We start from the raw sequence: 9,074 nt of genomic DNA, 5'->3' as shown, positions 1-9,074 counted from the left end.
AAATAGAATGAGAGAAGTATTTGGAGTTCTCGTGGTAATATGCTAAGGAGAGTTTGCAGAGGAGAGAAAGATAAGATTATAAAAGGCCAAAGGCCGGCAGGGTGAGTTGGCTCACGCCTGTAATCCCAGCACTTTGGGAAGCCGAGGTGGGCAGATCACCCGAGGCTGGGAGTTCGAGACGAGCCTGACCAACAGGGAGAAACCCTGTCTCTACCAAAAATACAAAAATTAGCCAGGCGTGGTAGCGCATGTCTGTAATCCCAGCTACTTGGGAGGCTGAGGTAGGAGAATCACTTGAACCTGGGAGGCAAAAGTTGCGGTGAGCCTAGATCGTGCCATTGCACTCCAGCCCGGGCAGTAAGAGCAAAACTCCATCTCAGGAAAAAAAAAACAAAAAAACAAAAAACACAAGGCCAATATATGTGGGTGATATGAGTAATGACAAATCCCTACTGGAGGGGTGGGCAAAAGTACTCTGAGGAATAGGAATAACCAGTATTAGAATTCAAGTTGCTTACTTTGTTGCTATGTTCAATGTTCAATTCTCTCCATTATCCCAAACCTTTGATAAAAGTCTGCAACACATATACAGGCTTTAGCTGTGAATTCTACATCTGTATCAATGTGGATGGAAACAAGGACAGTGTACTTGATCTAGTAAACTATCCATAATCTGAACAAATTCAGAGGAAGCAAGAGCTCAAAATCAGAGCACCTGGGAATTTGAAGAAATCTGAAGAAGGAATCAGGACAATTCCGGCTGTAAGCTGAAGAATGACATTTTAAGCCAAAACTTTAAGGAGAAGGATGACTCCAGGTAGCTGATGGGTTACACTAGGATGCTGAATCCTTAAGACTCTTAAACCAAATTACATGAGGTTCCACAGTGATTTACAGTAACAGCCAGCAGGGGAGGTGCCAATTACTTTGCTTGCACAAGAAACAAACTGAGGATCATACGCCCCACCTCTTCTCCATTCTGCATGCTCCTAAAGAGGTCTTCTGGCCCCTACTGCACCTAAGGGTGGCCTTAGTCAACTCTCAAGTTTTCTCTCAAGGTTCTAGCCCTCAGATGCTTCCTCTCCAGGACTTCCATTTTACTTAGAGTCTGAATCTCAGCTTAACCTTTAATTGTTCTTGAATAAGAAAAGAAAGAACCACATCCTAGACATCTTACATTACAACCGGAGCCTATTAAATTCCCAGTGGGGGAATGGAAGACAGTGATGCTAAAGCACGTTAAATGACCCTAGTCGGTGATGCTCCTAAATCAAGGAAATGAGGAGGAGGAGGAGGTTTGGAATGGGGAAAAAGAATGGTTTGATGAAGAATATAATTTGGCTTGAGACATGCTGAGTTTAAGATGCTTAAGAACTATCCAGGTTACAATGCCAATAGTGTTTGGCTATTATGAGTAAGAAGCTCAGAAGACAGAGAAATCTAGGTGGGGGATGACAGTATTAAAGTACTTGATGTATTAGTGGTAGCTGAACCAATAAATATAGATGGCATCATCTAGAGACAGTACATAGAGGGAGTAGAGACAGCTGGGCATAGTGGCACCCACCTATGTAATCTCAGCTACTCAGGGAGGCTGAGACAGGAGGATTGCTTGAGCACAGGAGTTTGAGGCTGCAGTGAACTGTGATCACACCACCGCATTCTAGCCTGGGTGACAGAGCAAGACTTTGTCTCTTTTCATTTTTAAAATTTTTATTTATTTATTTTGAGATGGCGTCTTGCTCTGTCACCCAGGCCGGAGTACAGTGGCGTGATCTCAGCTCACTGCAACCTAAGACTTTCCCTAACAGCCTTCCTAAAGCTGCTAACAAGTTTTCCACAGTTATAGGCCAATTAATACTCAGCAAATACCAGCTGGGCACGGTGGCTCACGCCCGTAATCCCAGCACTTTGGGAGGCCGAGACGGGTGGATCATGAGGTCAAAAGTTCAAGACCAGCCTGGCCAAGATGGTGAAGCCTCGTCTCTACTAAAAGTACAAAAATTAGCTGGGTGCATTGGCAGGCACCTGTAATCCCAGCTACTTGGGAGGCTGAAGCAGAAGAATCACTTGAACCCGGGAGGTGGAGGTTTCAGTAAGCTGAAATTGCGCCACTGCATTCCAGCCTGAGTGACAGAGTGAGACTCCGACTCAAAAACAAAATAAAATAAAATAACATGGCAAATACCTATAGACCAAAGAAACTACAAGCTCTATTTAAGATCTTTGAATGCCCATTTCAAGCCTTCTTCCCACTTTCCTATAAGTGAGCTGACTCCCTGGTCTTCAATTAAAACCATGGTCTTTCAGAAGAAGTGGCAAAAATAGACAAATGCCACAGGCTAAGGCCCCAAGGGTGGGGCCTGTATATGCAGAATGCTGCTTACTGGATATTCAAAGAATATACCTAAGGACATGGTCCATCCATATCTAATGTCATGGTCAAAGCTGAGCCTTTCCATCTAGTTTGTCTTATGATTAGCTAAGCCAACGATCTGAGTTGAGATCAGCCAACTAATGATCTCACTCACGACAATAAAGACACATATATGAGGGTGTCAAGAGGACCCATGATTTCTTCATCAGAAGTCTTAGAGATTTCTTTCAGGTGATCTTTCCCTAGCTGTGCTGGTTGGGAATGGCATGCAGCGGAAGTAACTGGCTTGCTCTTTGGTTACTAGCTATGCCAGCTTCAATTCCTGGTACTTGGTCACCCACCCAGTCAGATTTAAATGGCAACCCACCTGTAACACCACCCTGCCCACAGAGCATGAGCTTATCTCCATTCAAGGATTGAAAAAAATATTATAGTCTAGACTGCCCACAAGATATAGAAGAGAAATTTAATAGGGAAGGTAGAAAATTTATGTCATACCCATTCCATAAAAATGAGCTACTTCCCATTTGGCACTGATCCCCATGTGTAACGTCGAAATTCTGAACTAGCAGTAAGACTTGAGACTGATGCTGAGATCTATATAGTCCCAGAGTAGAAGGAAGTGTGCTCAGAAGTGCTCTAGAGAAATTCTGACGGAGGTCCAACCTAGGGAAGAGAGCCTCAGAGAAGCCCTCCTATCTTGTATCCAGAAGCCAGTGATGGCCATGGCCGTGATGGCACCATAGCATTTACCACTTCCTGTTTCCACTGGGATGGAGAAGAGGATTCAAAGTGGAAGAAAGAATGCAGAATTCTTCCTTCCTCCCCATTTCAGAGTTCCACTGTGGATTAGAGCTATCTATCCTTTTGCAGACACACAGGAAACAGTGATTATTACCTTCATCTGGAATTTCAGATGAAGGTAATAGTAACATTATCTTCATCTGGAATTACTCTATTTGATATCCATTCCTTTGGAATAAAGATTCACTCTTTCCAAAACTGTATTCCACCAAACACATATTCTGTAAGATTTTAATAAATATTCCTTCAGGAAAAAAAAAATGGATCTCTAGTTAAATACGTTTGAAAAGTGTTACATATTCTACTTCCCTTTTGGTGTTTTACAATGCATATTAAAAGCTCTTTTTGAGGTGGAAGCAGCTGGACAACTAACATGAAATCCAGGGCAAGAGCTCAACGAAGCTAAGAGCCTTGTTCCCAGAAGGCAGTGGGACAGACTGGCATGACATCTAATTAGCCCAAAGAGTAGGTGGCAAAGTTCAAAGTGGTCAACACAGGGAGATCTGTGCATGGACAGAACTCTACCTACTAAAGCCTAGATGCAAGAAAAGGCTCTAGTATCAGATAAGTGACCTGGCCAGGGGAAGGGTGGAAAGTCCCTGGTGAGGGACTGACAGCAGGGCTTTAGTCCTGGACAGGGTTAGGAAGTCCAGGCAGAGAAACAAGACAGTGCTTGTATTTCTAGGTAATAGTCAAAATAAAGGTGAGATGGCAGGAAAGCAGAAACTGATAGGCAGAGAGCTGTCATTCAGGGCACAGAACACATGCCCAAGAGTTCCTCCCTACTGGAGACACTGGTTCTAATATCCTAGTGATCAGCAGATCCTGCTTTCCACTAGACCTCATTTATGAGGCTGCAGGGGTTGAGAGGAGAGGAAATGGAGTGGGAGGTTCAGAAATCTCGAGTAGTGCTGATTCCATTAAGGTAGGAGGTACAGACCTTGCCAAACTTGGGAGATAGGGAGGAGAGGCCATTCCTAGGCTGCCCACTAGGGAAATGTGTCCAAAAAAATTAGCTACAACCCAAGAGTCCTAAGTAAAGCCAAAAGTCTGGATCAAAAATAAAATGCTCTAGACTTAGGATAGGAATATGAACAGTGAAATTGAATCTCGGGGTGGAGGTATCCATAAACCCAATTGTAAGGAGCTCAGAAAGGCACTGAGATTTGAGTTGCCTCTGCAAAATATGCCCTTAGGGGAGAAAATGCTGTGAGAATTCTAATCATAAAGGCAGTTAGAGAGCACTGGTGAATGAAAGATGATGCCAAGTCAACTAGGAAGGGTCTCTCTTTGGCAGAACTCAGGCCAATAAAGTCGTATGCCTTCTTTGGGAGGCCAAGGTGGGTGTATCACCTGAGGCCAGGAGTTCAAGACCACCCTGGCCAACAAGGTGAAACCCCATCTCTACTAAAAATATAAAATTACCTGGGTGTGGTGGTGTGCACCTGTAATCCCAGCTACTTGGGACACTAAGGCAGGAGAATCACTTGAACCCAGGAGGCGGAAGTTGCAGTTAGCCAAGATTGCTCTACTGCACTCCAGCCTGGGCGGCAGAGTGCGACTGTCTCAAAAAAAAAAAAAAGTTGTATGTCTTAATCACAGGGACGGACTATCTTCACAGCTTCTGGATCAGCTATTTTGGCTCCACAAAATTAGTGCACGAGGAACTGTACCTTTGCATGGACACCTCAAGTGCTTTGTCATTGCTTTTGGCACGGCTTATTTTGCTTTCCGGTAAAGCTCTTAGCATAGCTCATTGGGAAATTGAGACCAGAAGTTGTCTGTGACCACCAGCCACGAAGGAAATGCCCTGCCCTTGTTGCCACTGGTGGCCTCTTTTGCGCCACCATTTTGCATCATTTCTCGGAAGCTGTGCCTCCCCCCTTCTAAGATCTGTGACAGTCTTGTCTGAGGACATCACAGTAAACCACAGACCCAAAGGTCCAGCACTCCTGGTTACATTCTAGCTGTCAGCTGCTCTCCACACAACACTGTGCCTCCATCCGAACATGCTGGTGGGAAATCTACCCACCCAGCATACCCAGTTTGGGGGTCACGGGCCTCCATAATCACCACCCTCAGCTGCTTGTTTTTTCTCAGACAAAACTGGGAAGGAAACCAAGTATTTCTTTACGGACCCAGTATCTCTCTTCAAGGCCTTTATCTCAAACTCATTGGCGTCTCCTTCCTGTCCCTACAACTAGGAGCACAGTGCTTTCTCCTCTCTATCCCTTCCTCAGTCTAGTTCTCAGAAATCAATCTTATAAACTCATTCACACTTCCACTTAACATGACCAAGATGTTTCACAATCAAAGTCCTTCCTAGAGTCTCTTCATTTTTAACAGGGTCTCAAAGATTTAAATCAAGAAAAAGAAATTTCAATTGTGGGATTCCAAACAATAGCAAACAGCTAGGGCAAGTTTTTGAGGGGCAGGACACATTCTTGGTGCCCTGAAATTATACTACTTGACAGACCAGCTCTTTGTATTCCATCACCTGACACCTTTAAGCCATCTCTTCTGCTAGTCCAGGGGCCAGGATCCCTGAATGTGTGCCAGCACCCACTGCTATCTGGTCTCCCTTGGAAAAGAAAAAAAGAGTCACACATAATTTTTTTTTGTTTGTTTTTTGAGATGGAGTTTCACTCTTGTTGCCCAGGCTAGAGTGCAAAGACACGATCTCGGCTCATGGCAACCACTGCCTCCCAGGTTCAGGTGATTCTCCTGCCACAGCCTCCCAAGTGGCTGGGATTACAGACATGAGCCACCACGTCCAGCTAATTTTGTATTTTTAGTAGAGACACAGTTTCTCCATGTCGGTCAGGCTTGTCTCAAAGAACGGACATCAGGTAATCCACCCGCCTCGGCCTCCCAAAGTGCTGGGATTACAGGTGTGAGCCACGGCGCCTGGCCGAGACACCTCTTATTTACTCACTAATCATTCAATGTTAATAGTCACACAACAGGTGCCACCAGCTCCAGTACATGCAATAACACACCACACCCTCACCTCTAGCCCCATCACAGCTGACTTTGTGAGCCACATCAACAGATTTTATGTAGATGATAGGACAGAGCCACTTTAGTAGTAAACCAATTACCAGTGGTGTTTTGACACGTGTGGCCTACACTATGATGAAGAACAAAGACTTCTTGAAATCCTCACCTACAGCCAATTGGTATCTTTCCCACATATGTTGTTGCAGCATCTCTATATATAGAATCTAGGACTCTGTAAACAGAATGTTCTAGCTAAACACGTATCAACAAGTAAAATCGCGAGGTAGGTAAAGATGGCATCTCATCACCCTTCTTTCTCCCACCCTTTCCTAAATCTCACCAGGGACAGAAAAGCTCTGTGGAAATAGCATGGGTTTTGGCGTTGTACAGACTTGAGGAGAAATAAATCCTAGCTCAGCCCTTTTATTTAGCTGTGTGACCTTGGACAAGTTATGTAACTTGACTTTTAGCTTGTTCATGTGCAAAAAATGGGAATACTTTATTGGTTTGTACTACAATTAAATTATATATGAAAGCATCTAATACATGCCTGGCTCTCAACGGACACAAGTTTCTGTTACCCATCTAAATTATCATGTACCTGGTATCCTCAAGCTATCAAAGTCAATGTGTGTGCCCCACACAAACCTTCCTTTTCTTTCCTAAACCCTACTGATGCTGCCATCCCCTGTAAGAGCTGATCTAATCACACTGTTAAAAGGAATGCAATTCTGATGAAATGAATTCAAGTAAAACATAAACAACATTGCTGGGTTTCTATATTAACTCTGGGTTGGGGGGTATTTCTGCATTTAAAAAAGAAGCCTGGTTGGGAGGCCGAGGCAGGTGGATCAGTTGAGGTCAGGAGTTTGAGACAAGCCTGGCCAACATGGTGAAACCCCATCTCTACTAAAAAACAATTAGCCAGGCATGATGGCACGCACCTATAATTTCAGCAACTTGGGAGGCTGAGGTGAGAGAATCACTTAAACCCAGAGGCAGAGGTTGCAGTGAGCCAAGATCACACTGCACTCTAAGCTGGGCGACAGAGCGAGACTCTTAAAAAAGAAGCCTGGAAATTCAAATGAGAGGCAGGATGTGTAATGGTGAGGCTCTCCTAAAGGACAAGAGACCAGTATTCACCTTTTCCACTGCAAGCACAGCCTCTTTTCACTCTCTCTGCGGAAGATGAGAAACCAATCTGAGCTACAGAACATCAGCTCAGATTGCTGAATGTCACACCTCAAATCAACAGCAGGTCCAGAATAGAACTTGGAGCCTTGGCTACCCCTCCTGCTCTTGTCAGCACGTCACTTCCTTACCCAGGAAGTTATGGTGTTGTTGTTTTTTTGTTTTCCCTAGGAGGTTTTCAACACTATTTTAAACTCTTTGGACTCAAGCAACAGGATTTGACTATGGTCACAGCCTTGAAACAGTGTGTGGGAGGCCTGGACCTTCTAGCATCACACCTTTTTTAAATGGTCTCAACAAGGCCCAGATTAATACAGGTGGTACAATGAACCTATGTCTTGACTTGTCTCTTAGTGATCCAGGAAGGAGGATCACAGAGAAATTTCTAGGTTTTCCACAAACAGGATCACAGAAGCAGATTATTCGGGCTAAAATCAGCCTAAGTATAATCACCTGACACATGTGCTACGCTGACTATAAATCACAATTCAGCATGGGAATTCTCATTATTAGGTACTCTTTGGCAGTATGTATGTTCTCCTTTGACTTTCCTGGCAAGACCCTAGTGAGCCAAGGGCACTAGCTCAGGCTAGGGTCTGAGAAGCCAAACACCCCTGGGGGAGGGAGGGTGGTGGAAAAGGCTGGCTGGCAGCTTCAGCAGGTGGTATAAAGGGGAACTGAAGGTGAAGTCTAGGGTGAGAGGAGGATTGGTCCAGGCAGGATTACTCAACAGCATGTGCTCAGGGAACTGGCAAAACAAGTACAACAACAACAAATATTTTAAGTTATTTTATATTTATCAAAGTGGTAACCATGGTAAAAATCAGAATTTTGCTGCATTTTCTTTACATTTTGCTAGGTTTCTTTATACTTATTTTGCACTTACACAGTTTTTAAAATACATACTGAGGGATGAAAGTATGAGGGACATCATTATTTTCCTATTGCTTAAGACTGTTAAACAAATTCTTAATCTGGCCTCTAACTTTAGGAACAAGAAAGGAAAACCAAGAGTTTGAACTTCCCAGGTCAATATTCATCTCTTCATTCAATAAATATTTCTTGAGGGATTAGTAAGTATCAGGCCTTTGCTCAGTCCTGGGATGCAACAGCAAACAAGAGAGATGTGGTTCCTGGAGTTCAGTTTAGTGAGAGTGGGTAAGAACAAGAACAGAATCTAAAGCCAAAAGTCTTATTGGAAAAGAGGCAAGATTCCACAGCCAGCAATGAAATGCCAACAGAAAAGCCCAGGAGCAGGCAAGAAGCTATTCAGGGAGATGAGCTGGTTCAGAAAATGCTCTCATCCCCTCACTCACTTTGACAGGGGAGACAGCCACTGTGGTGGGTTGAATTCATCAATGTAAGTGCCCTCACAGCCAATGCCACCATGAAACTGTCCCTTCTCTGTTCACAGCCATGTAACTATAAGCTATGTGCAAGATCTTGAAAGCTCCAAAGAAAAACACAAGATTTGAACTGTCTACTGACAGAAATTCTAGAAGGTATACCACGCCAGAAGTGGGAAGTATAAAACCAACTGCCAGAGGCAGCTGGGGGATCCTCCCCCGACATTGTCACTACACTTCTCTGACACTGCACGAAAAGTAAAAATAAAGACAGAATAGGAAAGGGAAAATAAAGGGGAGCAGGGAAGAGGGATTGAAGAAGAGATCGGGTGAGATGGTCAGGCTACAGTCAGAAG

The sequence above is a fragment of the Colobus angolensis genome, unplaced genomic scaffold (genome assembly GCF_000951035.1).
Source record: "Colobus angolensis palliatus isolate OR3802 unplaced genomic scaffold, Cang.pa_1.0 Scaffold24, whole genome shotgun sequence".
In the NCBI taxonomy this organism is placed as follows: domain Eukaryota; kingdom Metazoa; phylum Chordata; class Mammalia; order Primates; family Cercopithecidae; genus Colobus; species Colobus angolensis.
The sequence above is the reverse complement of the archived record's forward strand: the minus strand, read 5'-3'. Positions refer to the sequence as shown.